This window comes from Mytilus galloprovincialis, chromosome 1 (assembly GCF_965363235.1).
Source record: "Mytilus galloprovincialis chromosome 1, xbMytGall1.hap1.1, whole genome shotgun sequence".
Taxonomy (NCBI): domain Eukaryota; kingdom Metazoa; phylum Mollusca; class Bivalvia; order Mytilida; family Mytilidae; genus Mytilus; species Mytilus galloprovincialis.
Genome location: NC_134838.1, coordinates 63,823,951 through 63,841,114, shown reverse-complemented (window position 1 = coordinate 63,841,114; position 17,164 = coordinate 63,823,951). Strand labels below are relative to the sequence as shown.

General features: G+C 33.6%; 1 long non-coding RNA gene across 1 annotated transcript; it reads right to left on the bottom strand.

Moving 5' to 3' along the window:
• Positions 1-5,919: 5,919 nt before the first annotated feature.
• On the bottom strand, positions 5,920-16,290 carry LOC143084916 (uncharacterized). The gene is made up of 3 exons (XR_012981214.1): positions 16,194-16,290; positions 6,854-6,941; positions 5,920-6,139 (listed from the first exon to the last, which is right to left on the bottom strand). It is a non-coding gene; the product is annotated as an uncharacterized LOC143084916 (long non-coding RNA).
• Between the last annotated feature and the right edge of the window lie 874 nt (positions 16,291-17,164).

Below are 17,164 nucleotides of genomic sequence, written 5' to 3'. Positions count from 1 at the left end.
AAAATAAAGTTTGTGTTTTATTTTCTATTTCGTCAAAAAGCATGGCCGAAGGCATTGTTTACCAGGTGAGCGATTCAGGCTCTTGAGAGCCTCTTGTTTATGAGAGGAAATGGTGTGTACAATATCACATAATCTGTACGTCATATCATTAAAAATCAACACAGGATGGTAAAATTACACAATTGTTTTAGTTGAATAACATAATAACCAGAGACTCCAAGAATATTTCTGTTTACAATTGATGCATGATTTTAACCCTATGTTCTTTTTTTGTCATGTCCGCCATGTTGATTGACAGGCGGGGTCGACGGACACATTTTTATTAACTAGATACCATAGCTTATGATGATTGTGACCAAGTTTGGTTTAATATGTCTCAGTAGTTTCAGTGCAGAAGCTTTTTGTAAAAGAAAAGAAAAATTTACGGAAAATTGTAAAAATTGAATTTAAAGGGCAATTTCCTAAAGAGGTCAATTGACAATTTAAATCATGTTGACTTACTTTGCTGAACATTATTATCATTTACAGTTTATCTCTATCTGTAATAATATTCAAGATAAATAAATAACAAAAAAGCTGCAAAATGACCTTAATTTTTTTTAAACTTATACATATAATGCATAAAAAAAGAACACATAGTAATCTACTTAAGCCCCGGTCACAACAGATCGTACGGTTTTTTGTCGTCGTGGCACTGCCGTGCAAAGTGTCAAAAAAAATATGTGGTCACATCAGCTACGACATGTCCACGATGATTCCACGCTGGGTACACGACAGGAAAAAAATTACTTGTAATTGTACTGTCGTAGGTAAGTCGCAAGTCGGTCGTGTGACAATCGTACGAACAATCGTGAGTTGTTTGGGGCTATTTTTCAGGTTTTCATGGCATGGAATGAGCGTGTCACTGTCCTATGACTGTTGTGTCACTGTCTTGAAACATGCCAGGCTCCATTCGCATGAATCCAACGAAATCACCGGCAGATCCCCGCTCCAACTCTTGCATCAGTGTATACTAGTATACTGCCCAAACATCAGGCGCTGTTTGATCCATGGCCTATCCAACAATGTCGGGCGTTTCACTGGTTACCTATACTGTTCACGGGCTCTAATCAACACTAACAGGACCATATTTTGCTCTTTTTTTGAGTCCGACAAGGCGCCTATTCAGCAGGGCCAAGAGTAATCGTTCTGGTGGAATAGCCATCCTCTTTAAACGGCAGACAGTATGATTTTCCAAACATTCACATTCTCGGCTAGTTGTATTCTTCTAAATAAAACATAAATCTGTTGCACGACAAACATACCACTGTCGTACGACAGACAATTAATGTTGTGTGAGCATCGTACAAAATTTGGTATTCGTGAGACAATCGTGCGACTGTATCACGAGTGTCTTGCGACAGTCGTGGGATTGTCGTACGACAGTAGTGCAACAGTCGTACGATTTTTCTTTATTACAATGGTTTATGTTGGTACACACGACAGTCGCACGATTATGGTAAGACACGATCACGACAGCCTCCAGACAGTGACACGGCAAAAAATCATAGAGCAAAAGAGGTGCATGTCCAATTTTCGTGCCACGACACACGACAGCGCCACGATGCTCAAAATATCGTGAGACTGTCGTGCGATGATCACAAATGACCCACGATTTGACCAGTTCTCATGTCGTGGTGCTGCATAGATGTGTCGTGGGTTCGTTGTGACCAGGGCTTTAGTACGTTGATACGAAATCAATACTTTGAATATATCCTATCATTTCTTTGAACATTTATAACTTAATTTTTTACAAACAATCTTGCAAATGTGTAAAATAATTATTTTGTGGCTGTTGAACAGTATAAGGTAGATAACTCGTGTATTCTTTCTACACATGCCCATAAACAAATATATATACTAGTTCAGTGATAATGAACGCCATACTAAACTCCAAAGTGTACACAAGAAACTAAAATTTAAAAAAATACAAAACTAACAAAGGCCAGAGGCTCCTGACTTGGGACAGGCGCAAAAATGCGGAGGGGTTAAACGTTGATGAGATCTCAACCCTCCCCTTATACCTCTAGCCAATGTAGGAAAGTAAACCCATAACAATACACACATTAAAGTGAAGATTATGTCTTCATCATATGAATATCAGGCACAATCTCTTCCGTTATGGGTTTAGTATCATACCATCATAACATATATGCAATGTATATGAGAAGAACATAACCCGTGTCATGCCAACAACTGGTTTTTAAATAAATGTGTTTAGTTCCGATGCAAAGACCCTACAGGTAAATCAATATTAACGCCAAAATATGCAATCCTTAATGACCTGACAACAGTATCGTTACTATATCCCTTCTTAATAAGTCTATTTAAAGGTTTTGTTAGTTTCTGAGGTGAATACTGACATGTATGTGTGTAAAACTGCACTTTTCAACTCATTGATCTCATATTCGGAAAAACAATGCACCATCTATTTATCTTGTTTGTGTATGAGTTTGTTTTTATTTCCAGTACAATAAATATTTTTTGCAAATTAAATCAAACACAAACTTTTTTTAACTACATTTCATACAAGAACAAGCATTTTGTTGTTTAAGTCCATGATGCTTTACATTTGTCTTTATCACGTTTCTTGTGAACGCCTTTCTGTTACGATTTATCTCTCAAGAAATCTAGAATCGTACAATTAAAATACACACCATACCATCCATGATTGGCCCAACAAACCCGCATACGCAAAAAAAAGCTGAAAGGTTGGTGACATAAGGAAATGTGGCAGGATTGCCAATTAGACAACTTTGTTTAATGGAATAACAACTATTGTTTAAGGAATAACAGCTACAGGTTACAGTACAACCTTCAACAGTGAGCATACCAGACTCTATAAATAAATAATACATACATGTATGTTCCTATAGGAACAATTAGTTTATATTGTTTATTATGAATAAAAAAATCAATACTAGTATGAATATTCCAGAACATTTATTTCATTAGGAATACATAGTATCAAGGAAATTTTCGCTGTATAAATTTTTTTTATAGTAAAATCATCATCATGTCTTAGAAATATAAGAAAACCCAAAATGATTTGTGTAGCATGCGCTTCCTCAATTACCAGGAGTCTAAAACTGGTCGCTGATTTACTGATCCACTACTAGTTATTAGTTATTTTCTTTCCATGATGGGATTTTGGTTGATTTCCTCTTTTTGGGATTACATTTCCTAAATATTTTGATATGTGTGTTGTGAAGTCTCAGAATTAAATTAATAAAAAGAGAGGCAAAAGATACCAAAGGGACATTCAACCTTTTTCTCATAAACAGCAAGATATATTTGTGTCTTTTATCTTGCAGAGGGCATTGTATGATTTATTATGCTCACTGCCAACATAAAGAACAACATGAAAACCAAAGAGCATGCATGCATAGTTTATTTTATCCAGTTGTGTGCAAGTGGTTCAAACATGTAGTTTATAATGGGCCATTCCAGTTAATTTCTGATAGGTGGGGATGGATGGGGAGAATTTTGTGTATACGTATCAGAAAAAAAATTCATGAAAAACTACCTATCAGATCTAAAGATTAAGACCTATCAGATGTACAGTTTCTGTTCGTATTGGGTGGATGGGCTTTCATTGGAAAACATGACCTATCAGAATTTTTTACTGCAAGGATTGTACCCATCAGAATTTTAAATACAATACCAGTTTTTGCGTATAAGTGTATGTGTCAGATGAAAAAACTCAAATTTTCACCCCTAAGATGTATAAATTTTAACCCCTCAGAAAGGACCATCCAACCCCCATTATCAGATATTTACTGGAATGGCCCAATGATCACTACAGATATAGCATAAGCTTGGCACGCGGAAATGTAAGGGTATTCCTTACAAAGTGTACTTTTATTTATCCTGGTTAAATAGAAACAAAATCCATATCTTCAAAAGAAATGAAGAGACATAAAGTGCATATCCGTAATGAAATTTGTTGCATAGCTAATTACGTGATTCTACACAATGATTGCTTTGCAATTAAACAAATGAAAGACGAAAGGATGGCGAAATCTTGTTTATAATACCTTTTGACTGATAGTTTTGAATAATACAAAAATGTATGAATAAAATCAAAAATAGAGGCCATATATAATCTGTTACATAGATTTTAGTGACAATAAATACCTAACGAACTGTAATGTTATAAAATTTAATACTATTATGAACCAAAAACAGAAATCGAAACTCCGAAAATTGTGCCAATTTTTTAGAATTATAAATGACAAACTGGATTCTCTCTGATGTTAACCTGTCGGCTATACTGATCATACCGTTGTAAAAAAAAACTCATATTTAATGCTTCCTCAACAAATGTACTTATATGTAATGTAATGTAAACTAATATGTTTTTCTGTATACCTTTGTCCAACTTAGGTGATACCAGAATAAATTATATATATAGTAACTACATGGCATTGTACGACATTCAACAATGAGCAAAACAAATTATTAATAGTAACCTATGAAAATCCCATGTAATATAAAATGTAAAACGAGAAAATCAACGGCTCGATTTTTTTTACAAAACAACCAACAAAAAACAAATATTCTTACGAAACTATAATTTTGTCTCTTCTTCTTGACAGATAATTTTGGCCATATATATTAGTATCAGTTACAGTTAGAGACAAATTTTTAATCAAATGAGTATAAAAAGAGGGACGAAAGATACCAGAGGGACAGTCAAACTCATAAATCCAAAACAAACTGACAACGCCATGGCTAAAAATGAAAAAGACAAACAGAAAAACAATAGTACACACGACACAACATAGAAAACTAAAGAATAAACAACACGAACCCCATATAAAACTACAGATTAACAATTGTTTAAATATGAATGATTAATTGATTGTTGTTTGACGTCCAGTTTCAAATATCCGATATATATGGAATGTGTTCATATGATTGATGCATGCAAACCAGTCTTTGCTCTGAAACAGAAGTTATACAAATATTTAATAATTGCCAAACATGAAAAAAAACATTGGAGATTAACACTACCATCAGAAAAATTATAACACGTTTACATGTACATATTTTTTTAAACCTTTACTTTTGAAATATAAAATTTGATACAGAAATTAAAAAAAATCTCAATTACGGATAATAGACATCTAGATATAAAAGACCGTGGATTATTTCTAAAAAAAATAATGGTTTAGGATTAAAACAGCAAAAGGATATATTATTCTAAAACGAAGTAAGCAGAAACGTATGAAGATTCTAGATAATTAACTGTCAAAGGTCGGACAATTCTGTAAATTATATTGCTGATTGTCAAAAAATATAAGAGTTATTTCTCTTTGTATTATCGTTCGTTTTAACCATTACACCACATATTTGTTACGTGAACACTTGTATTTATATATTTTTTATATGCTCAAAATGATAACCATCAGAAAGAAGTTTATCATACTGTTTGTTAGCTCATACGAGCTTAATATATCAAAGTTTTAGCTTAGATTAAAATAATTTAAAAGCCGCTAAAAAATGGTTTAAGTACGAGACACAATAGATAAACATTTTTTTTCGTTAAGAGATAACACTCAGCTTCTTATAACCGGTTAACAGAGTTAACACTAATCCATAATAGTTGAATTACAAAATTGTGTAATTTTGAGCTTTTAATACTTGTGAATATTCATTACCGGACGTTGAAATCATTGAGCTCATCACTATAAAAAATAGAATGAAATAGTTTTGTTAATTTTGTGTAATTTCAGAATATACGTCATATATATATATATATATAATTAATTTTGTCCATGAATTTATTATTTGGTTTGCATTTCTTTTCCTTAACTTTCGTACAATGTAGCCTCTAACTTTACACCAAAACAACTTGGTATATATACAAACCATTCATTTGTTTCCTGTTTTCCAAAGTCTCCATTTGGTAGTTCAATGTCCATATTGCGTGGATCGCCGGGATCTGAAGACTTCCATATGAAACGACCATTTCCATTTTGATGAACATCTCTACTTGCAGTTTGATTATTTCGTTTCAAGGGGTGTCGACCAACATTAACAGTCATAGTTATATTGGTGTTGTTTTGTGCTGTCCCATGTGTAGTTTGTGTTAAACCTGGATGTATAAAAATTTAAAAAAGTAAGCTAGCTATATAGTTTCTTGTCATGTTTTTATAGCATCATTCCGGTTATAAGGTTTCCTAAATATACTATACGGCTTTGTATCTCCTAATAAGAAATCTCTTAATACTTACGTTTTTGATTTTACTGTCTAAAAGGAAAAGTAACAGAAGGCATATGAGAGCATTCTAACTTTGTTGGCATCGTTACAAAAGGCTGTAAATACAATTCTGTGAAGAAAAAAAGTTGAAACAATCGCTATACCAATGTTTGGTTCAGTTTTTTTAAGGGAGTTCGCTTCTCAGTTTCAAAGTAATTAACTTTTCAAAACACTAGTTTATATTGATAGGGGATTAATAAAGAAATCCAAAGAGCAAAAAAAATATATAGGTCACCGTGCTTGTTTACAAGTTATTAGCCATTGAAATGTTGGCGGGAAAATATTCTCTCTTGACTTTTCATAGATTTATCATTGACAAGTTGAAGTTCTCAAAACCTGTTAAAAAGTAATTAAAATTTTATAAGACTTTAACAGATCATTATACATGTAAAAGATTTACAAAAAGAAAAATGGGGGTTACCGGGCAATTTTTTTCAAGGCATTCAAATAGATAAAACCAGAGGATTCCGAAAATCTGACAAAAAATCCAAAACAGGACAAGCCAGCTTCCTGAAGACGGCAAATGAAGTATTTTGTTAAACTACTTACCAGTAATACTGTTGTTTGACATATTTCTTATGGTTGACATCTATAGCCAAAACTATTTCTACAGTAATCCAAACTAAACGTTTACAATCTATATAAAAAAAAGAAGCGATGACAAAATAACTCTTATGTGCTATTATACTATTCTGTTTAATATTCTCAGCTGGATTCCCGAAAGCTGCGATTTGGACTTAAAACTTTTTTTAGAAACAAATTCTTTCCTATGATCAAAATTTACAAATTATTGAACTTTATAGAGAACAAAACGATTCCTTGTAGAATAAAATCAATAAAGGTAAAACACACACCATCATCATTATCACTATTTTTATGAACTTTTCCGTTCTTTCTTCATTCTTTTTCCTTTTTTCAGCATAGTTTAGTAATATTTATGTTGTTTATACTATATAATGCATTCTCATATTCAATTTGTATAGTTATATATTCTGTATTGTGGAGAAGACTTTATATGTATATGTTTTACTTGAGTCTGGTCCTTTTTTCTTTAAGCAAATAAATATGACTAACTAAAAATCTTTTATATTATGACACATGGAGACTTCTTAATGGTCTTTATTCTTACAAATGTACAAGTAAACGGGTCAATTGTATGTCCTTGAAGTACGTTGCGTCTAACGAGTTAATTTCATTTTCTTATATGCATGCTGTTATTATTACTTATGCCCGCGTCACACTGTCCCGATTTTTACGCCGATGGCAACACGATTATGGAAATTTTCAAAATCGGGACTGATCGTATCCAGATCGGGCTATTCGTAGTGCCATCTTTAACCATCGTAGAACCATCGGCCACTTTTTCTAGCCTTCGGGGACAACTTCGGGAAGCGTTCTAAATTTTTTAACATGTTAAAAAATCCCCGAAGGTGCGTCCGATGCTTAGGGTTCGTATTGAGTTCGTATCACCATCCTTACCATCGTAATGTCACCGGCAATGCATATTTGAACATCGTATTGCATTCGTGTTTCCATCGTTTCCATCGGGCAGTTTTGACATTACGATGTCTACACGAATGAATCACGAAGCTAACCGATGGTCTTACGATGGCAAGACGACTTCGTTAAGACCTCGTAATCCCGTCGTGATGCTATCGAATAAAAGTACGAAGGTGACAAGATGGAACTACGACGGCAATAAATTCACAAAACATGGACCTCATATCATTTGATTCTATGAGAACAAGAAAGGCGACAGCGTTGTTTCTATTAATTCAAATTGAACAAGAAGAGCAGGTATTACAGGCTCAGGATTTACTTTTACAAATAAAATATTATTTTTTGTCAATTTTTCATTTCAAATAACATAATAAAAATCATAAACGCGCCTCGTATACCAACACTGCAGGTACACGTATATAGGGAAACCAACTTTTTCTTCATTATTCTGATTTTTTATGTATCGTCTGAGTTGTTAACTCCATAAACATTTTGTTTTCTTTCTATATGTCATATTTTGCCGCATTAGTTGCTTTCCCCACATCCTTCCTTTAGTCTATATTATTATGATATTCTCCTGGAAAGAGCTCTTTTTGAATAAAAGGGATCAACGAACCCATTACCTTACCTTTAAGATAGATCAGTAAACATGGACATAATTATGGGTGATTATTCAGACTAGTGCACACATTTTACAGTTCAAACAAGGCAATGCCGAGCGTGGCATCCCCTCGTATGTAACATATTGGGGACAAATATGGACACTATATTTGTATATGACACATGCAGAAAATGGAAAATTGAATACGCATATTTGATACATAAACTATTTTTTAGAAATCAACCAAATTATTCAGTAACTGGAAATACCCACGATCTTCCGTCTTATGATTAAACAAAAAATTAAATGTACAATATAATATATATTCAATATTGATCAAACAATTTAAAACGCGTGATGCCTTCGGCATATAATTTAAATGCATCGTAAGCTGTACACGGTCGTCTTTTAGACATCGTATGGCCATCGCGCCATCATCGTACTCCATCGTGTAGCCTTCGTGATCCATCTTGTAGGCTTCGGCTGAGATATGAAGCTTAAATACCGTTTTCGGTTAACCTTTGTATGTCCATCTTTTGTTATCGTATATACTTACGGCACCCTCGTATAGACTTCGTTATTTATCGTACTTGCTTCGGTCACTTTTGGGTATTTTAACGAGATCGGGACCAACTTCGTACGAACTTACAATTTTCGCATTCGGGTGTCCATCGTATATAAAAATCGGGACAGTGTGACGCGGGCATAATGCCCGCGTCACACTGTCCCGATTTTTACGCCGATGGCAACACGATAATGGATATTTTCAAAATCGGGACTGATCGTATCCAGATCGGGCTATTCGTAGTGCCATCTTTAACCATCGTAGAACCATCGCCCACTTTTTCTAGCCTTCGGGGACAACTTCGGGAAGGGTTCTGAATTTTTTAACATGTTCAAAAATCCCCAAAGGTGCGTCCGATGTTGAGGGTTCGTATTGAGTTCGTATCACTATCCTCACCATCGTAATGTCACCGGGAATGCATCTTTGCACATCGTATTGCATTCGTGTTTCCATCGTTTTCATCGGGCAGTTTTGACATTACGATGTCTACACGAATGAATCACGAAGATACCCGAAGGTCTTACGATGGCAACACGACTTCGTGAAGACCTCTTAATCCCGTCGTGTTGCCATCGAATAAAAGTACGAAGGCGACAAGATGGAACTACGACGGCAATAAATCCAGCTAAATGTAAGTTAATTTTTGCGCTTAAATACATTTAAAGTGCCATGCGCGATATGTACTGGTCAGTCTAATACGACAGTTAAGAAAGACGTTCACAAAACATGGAGCTCATATCATATATGATTCTATGAGAACAAGAAAGGCGATAGCGTTGTTTCTATTAATTCAAATGGATCAAAAAGAGCAGCTATTACAGGCTCAGGATTTACTTTTACAAGTAAAATATTATTTTTTGTCAATTTTTCATATCAAGTAACATAATGAAAATCATAAACGCGCCTCGTACACCAACACTGCAGGTACACGTATATAGGGAAACCAACTTTTTCTTCATTATTCTGGTTTTTTATGTATCGTCTGAGTTGTTGTCACACGAATGTTTACTCCATAACCATTTTGTTTTCTATATGTCATATTTTGCCGCATTTGTTGCTTTCCCCACATCCTTCCTTTTGTCTATATTATTATGAAATTCTTCTGGAAAGAGCTCTTTTGAATAAAAGGGATCAAAGAACCCATTAGCTTTAAGATGGATCAGTAAACATGGGCATAATTATGGGTGATTATTCAGTCTAGTGCACACATTTTACAGTTCAAAAAAGGCAATGCCGAGCGTGGCATCCCCTCGTATGTAACATATTGGGGACAAATATGAACACTATATTTGTATATGACACATGCAGAAAATGGTAAATTGAATATGCATATTTGATACATAAACTATTTTTTTTAGAAATCAACCAAAACATTCAGTAACTGGAAATACCTTTAATATTGTCTTTAGAACCAGCAGGTAAAAAAATGAGCAACCAATTTCCTGTGTATTATGCTATTTCAAGGAGGAAAAACAAGTCCATCTGCATGATCTTGACCTTTGGCCTTGAACGTAAAAAATGTCAGATCATTACAAGGAGGAACAATATACCAAATGTGGTTAAAAATCTTTTGAAGCATATTGGTTTTAGAGTGTCCACAAGAGTGATATTGCCTTGTAATACAACTGCCACTGTGACCTTGACCTTTGAACTTTAAAGTCAATAGCGCTTAAGATATTCTTCACGAGTAACACCATACCAAGTATTGAGCATTTTGGTTCTAGAGTGTCCATAACATTTTATCTACACGCAACTTACATGTAGTAGGCGAGGGGATAATATACTAAGTTTTATAAGAATTAGACAAAAAGATCGATTTCCCGCCATGCATGGCAGACTTGTACAGAAACGATATGATGTCGAAATTCTGTTTGTATCTTTTAGACATCGTATGGCCATCATCGTAATCCATCGTGTAGCCTTCGTAATCCATCGTGTAGCCTTCGTGATCTATCGTGTAAGCTTCGGCTGAGATATGAAGCTTAAATACCCGTCTTCGGTTAACCTTCGTATGTCCATCTTTGCTATCGTATATAATTTCGGCACCATCGTATAAACTACGTTATTCACCGTACTAGCTTCGGTCACTTTTTGGTATTTTAACGAGATCGGTACCAACTTCGTACGAACTTACAATTTTCGCATTCGGGTGTCCATCGTATATAAAAATCGGGACAGTGTGACGCGGGCATAAAGAATTGAATGCTCTTTTTTGTAAATTTATTGGGGTGTAAAAGCGTTGACCGAAGTACATTTTGTATTCCGCGCTTCATACTAAAAATGTGCACACGGTCAACGCTTTTACAACCCTATAAAGTTACAAAAAATAAAGCATTCAATACTTATAATTACATTTTTACCTATAGGATCATGAAAACTCGCCTTTTATACAGTTTTTATTTCATTTACCTGTGCACTTTATTGTGGGACCTCGTGTCATCATGAATGAAAAGTTGTACTGTGTAATGCAATTACGAGATTGCAAATATCACGAGATTGCTAGTTAGCCAATCAGAATAACGTATTATAATGAAATATGATACATCAAATGTAATTATAAAATCATGATAAAACAATAATTAAAGCTAGTTTAATAAAACACATTAATACATTTTCCTTAAAATTCGGCGTCAGTTAGAAAGAGATTAATATAATGTTTGATCACTTTTCCAATATTGAAAACTGTAATGTTGATTTCGAAATGTCTTTTGTTAATATTTTGGATGCTGTATAGAGATATTAATAAATTTCCGAGGAATAAAATGTTGACTTCAATTGCCAGTCTGCTAATTGGTTAATTATAGTTGTAGAGATGTTTCTAATGCTGAAGACCGTTATGCTAACATTGATATTTTTTTTGTTGCTGGTTATTGTGCTGTTTTGTTGTATTCTGTTTAGACATTTGTCTATTTTCAAATACCGTATTATTATACCTCGAAATGTCTTCTGTTGATAGTTGTGCCGTTGTGTTGTTGTGTGTTATAAATACACTTATCTATCGCTGTTGAAAACTGTAATAATGACTTCGAAATGTCTTCTACTGATGTGTGTGCTGTTGGGTTGTATGTAATTTAAAAAAAATATCCTGTAGGAAATGCTTTTATTTCTCCAATTTGTTTTTGTCCTTATGGAGAAAATATATCCTGACTATAGGATATTTGTATTCTCCTAAGGTATTATAAATCGTATAGGAGTTTTATTTCCTGCAGTACGTTATTAAACAAATCCTATGGGATAATGACTAGTCTTTATCCTATAGGATTTTAAAATATCCAGTGGGAGAAATAATATCCTGTGGGAGAAAATAGTATCCTTCGGATATTATCAATGTTTTCACTCCAGGCGCTTTATCATTTTTTTTTTGTATTATTTCAACTGCAGTCTACGCAGAGGTACATTATTGCCAAATTTGATAATTTTACCGTTAAAAAAAGTGAAATTGTGATTTGCATTGAATTTCATGAGAAGTGCAAATTAATCAACGAACATGTTTATTAGAAACACGTGTCTATTGTTGAAGATTACTGTTGACATCGAAATGTTTTTGTTAGTACATGTTGTAAGTGTGCTGTTAGGTTGTTGTATATTAAAGACATACTTGTTTAATGTTGCATGTTATGGAAATTCTAAAAAACTAGAGGCTCTAAAGAGCCTGTGTCGCTCACCTTGGTCTATGTGAATATTAAACAAAGGACACAGATGGATTCATGACAAAATTGTGTTTTAGTGATGGTGATGTGTTTGTACGTCTTACTTTACTGAACATTCTTGTTGTTTACAGTTATCTCTATCTATAATGAACTTGGCCCAGTAAATTTGGTGGAAAATGTTAGTAAAAATTTACAAATTTTATAAAAATTGTTAAAAATTGACTATCAGGACAAAAACTCCTTAGGGGTTCAATTGACCATTTAAGTCATGTTGACTTATTTGTAAATCTTACTTTGCTGTACATTATTGCTGTTTAAAGTTTATCTCTATCTATAATAATATTCAAGATAATAACCCAAAACAGTAAAATTTCCATAAAATTACCAATTTAGGGGCAGCAACCGAACAACAGGTTGTCCGATTCATCTGAAAATTTCAGGGCTGATAGATTTTGACCTGATTTGCTCTAGATGCTTTGGTTTTCGAGTTATAAGCCAAAAACTGCATTTTACCACCAAGTTCTATTTTTAGCCATGGCGGCCATCTTCATTGAATTGCCGGGTCACCGGACATATTTTTTAAACTAGATACCCCAATGATGATTGTGGCCAAGTTTGGATTAATTTGGCCCAGTAGTTTCAGAGGAGAAAATTTTTGTAAAGGATACTTAGATTTACGAAAAATGGTTAAAAATTGACTATAAAGGGCAATAACTCCTAAAGGGATCAACTGACCATTTCGGTCATGTTGACTTATTTGTAAATCTAACTTTGCTGAACATTATTGCTGTTAACAGTTTATCTCTATCTATAATAATATTCAAGATAATAACCAAAAACAGTAAAATTTCTTTAAAATTACCAATTCAGGGGCAGCAACCCAACAACGGGTTGTCCGATTCATCTGAAAATTTCAGGGCAGATAGATCTTGACCTGATAAACAATTTTATCCTGTCAGATTTGCTCTAAATGCTTTGGTTTTTGAGTAATAAGCCAAAAACTGCATTTTACCCCTATGTTCTATTTTTAGCCATGGCGGCCATCTTGGTTGGTTGGCCAGGTCACGCCACACATTTTTTAAACTAAATACCCCAAAAATGTTTCTGGCTAAGTTTGGATTTATTTGGCCCAGTAGTTTCAGAGGAGAAGATTTTTGTAAAAGATAACTAATCTTTCCGAAAAATGGTTAAAAATTGACTATAAAGGTCAATAACTTCTAAAAGGGTCAACTGACCATTTTGGTCATGTTGACTTATTTGTAAATCGTACTTTGCTGAACATTATTGCTGTTTACAGTTTATCTCTATCTATAATAATATGCAAGATAATAACCAAAAACAGCAACAATTCCCTAAAATTACCAAATTCAGGGGCAGCAACCCAACAACGGGTTGTCCGATTCATCTGAAAATTTCAGGGCAGATAGATCTTGACCTAATTAACAATTTCACCCCATTGTCAGATTTGCTCTAAATGCTTTGGCTTTTAAGTTATAAGCCAAAAACTGCATTTTACCCCCTATGTTCTATTTTTAGCCATGGCGGCCATCTTGGTTGGTTGGTCGGGTCACCGGACACATTTTTAAAACTAGATACCCCAATGATGATTGTGGCCAAGTTTTGTTTAATTTGGGGCCCAGTGGTTTCAGAGGAGAAGATTTTTGTAAAAGTTAACGACGACGGACGACGACGGACGATGGACGACGGACGCCAAGTGATGGGAAAAGCTCACTTGGCCCTTTGAGCCAGGTGAGCTAAAAAAACAAGTATATTTTCGAAAACCGTAATGTTGCTATGTGCGGGAAACGAACTCACGAGATCATCCAGTGTTGACAGGCTATTGATACAGTAGTTCGAATGTTTAGCACAATTATACATGGCACAACTTTTTGAAATTTTGGGTTCTCAATGCTCTTCAACTTTGAACTTGTTTGGCTTTATAACTGTTTTGATCTGAGCGTCACAGATGAGTCTTACTATATAGACGAAACGCGCGTATGGCGTATTCAATTGTAATCCTCGTAACTTAAGACCCCTCGGCCACCAAGGCCGCTCTGTAGTTATATAAATGAAGCATACTACCGTAAATTTAAATTTTCCGTTTTCGCAATTTCGAAAATATTAGTTTTCATATTTAATTTGTTTACAATTTGACTTTATCACAATTAATTTAATCGGTCTACAGAATAGATAGGCGGGAAAAGATACGCTTGAGTATTGGCAACAAATGTTGGTGACAGAAACAATGTAATTATTTTTCTTTACGGAATTGACAAAAAAAAAAATGCTGTGCGTATATCGAATTGCAAGCACACTATTCACATGAGTTTCTGAATTACGAAAATCATAAAAAAAATCTACCAAATTCTGTTTTCGTAAAACTTTTAGATAATTTAAAGGCTTTCTAAAAGAAAACAGTTAACAATTAATTTACTCTACCTTACGTTATAGTATGTTCTATTCTCTAAGTTCCATAAAATAGTAAAATATTATTGAGCACTTGCTTTTATAGATAAAATGTGCACTATCGGAACGCAACTTTTAAAAAAATTTAAACACGACCTCGACAATTGAGAAAAATCTTATTTAAAATTTAAAGAATTGTTTGAATGAAATGTAGAAATAGGATATCATAATATGAAATGAAAATCGCACATGAAAAAGGGCATTCTGATTGCAATTAATTTGTATTTAATGGTTTTGATGGTATGACAGTTAGTGTAAAATTCTCTATCCCCTCCTCTGTAATTAACCTTTTCTCTTCCATAGGGCCTATCCGCGATTTTGAATTGCTTACTGTATTGACATGTGTACATTTGTAACTTCATCAATAATAAGGCAAAATCTCACATGTTGCACCTAAAAATCTTTTTATCAAATTTTAATATATTCTGAAGCGAAAAAACGCCCTGTGTTTATGTTAGACGCCGGAATTTTCTTTAATGAAGATTTTACACTGAAAGAATGATTGAAATTTAATTATGAACTTGTTTTGCATTAGAATAGAAATAACTGTATTGTATTTGAAGTTTTGCGGACGTCCATCGGTAGTTTTACTGTCGCAAATACCCGTTTAACTATCTCCGCTACGCGTCGCCAGGTAAACTAAATTTGCGACAGTAAAACTACCGATGAACGTCCTTAAAGCTGCACATACAATACAGTTATCTTAATTCATTTCAATCTTTGTTCATATGTCATATATCGATATCAGTATCGTCTAAAGGGTTAATTTTATTTTTATTTACCCATGAAGTGGGTTGACTTAGTACTTTTTGCATGATATTATTACAAAATCATAAAAATAAAACAATAAAAAATTGATTTTAATTCGCCAGGTTTTTAAAGATTGATCAAAATGTTTTCTTAAACTTAGATGATGATTTTCGACAGTAACGATGACAAAATTGAAGCAATACAAACCAAAAGCACGAAGCAGTGTTGATATATCCTACACAATGAAAATGACATCTCTATAGATATATGCATGATTTTAAGACTCCTCTATTTCAAAATGATTAAAAGACTGATATAGATCCATGTATAAAAACAAATGCGATATTATTGCCTCACCTCTCCACAAGAGAACGAAACGACACAGAAATTAACCACTGCAGATCACAGTAAGGCTTCAGCAATAGCAAAAAACATACCGTATACTCAGCTATAAAAAGCCCCGAAACATATATTTTTAGCCAAAAACTGGTTAAAACTTGTACATATATTGGATAACACCTATCTAAATATAGATAGTAATTGATATAAAAGAAATGCCAATGTTATCATTAACTACGTTTCAATATTATTTTACAAATATTTTATCATATTCTATCCAAAATGAGAGGCTGATTTTTCAAGTTTTTAAAAATCAAGGTGTTGCAGTATTTCATCTGTGAACTATTAAATGTTTTACCAGGACGAATTTTCTGTGTAAAGTGAACTTTTGAAGCCCAAACTTTTTATAGCAATGAAAGAGCTGTTTGTTCTTGTTCGTAAAATGACAATTTAATGTCATGTTTGTCTGTGATGACCCCCCTTTTGGGGATTGCATCAGAATTATAGTTATCTCGTATCGCATGAGGATGACACATAGCAACTGAGCAATTATGTTTGGGACTTAGTTTTAAGAAATAATGTCAAAGTAACCTTATGAAAATATTTTTAGTAAGCTGAAATATATATTTATTTTCTACGTGACATGTTTATGTCTTATTTTATTTCTATCCCGTTTTTCAACATTTGCGTCTGGAAATTTAATTGTTTTAACTGAATGGTTAATTTAATTTAATTATGAAAATTGTTAAAATTAAATCAATAAAGGAAATTATTGCCCAGTTACAAACACTACAAGGGGATAATTCATAATGATTTTTTTTAGTTGTATGTTTCAGCACATGTATAATTAACCCCAACTTTAGCCTGTTAAACTTGTTGTCTTCCTGTGAAATATAAAACATATTAAAAATGATTTCCTGCTAGTCTCCCATATTGATATAATTAAAAGTTAAAACATTCTTGCTTCTCACTAGACATCACTCCAGTCC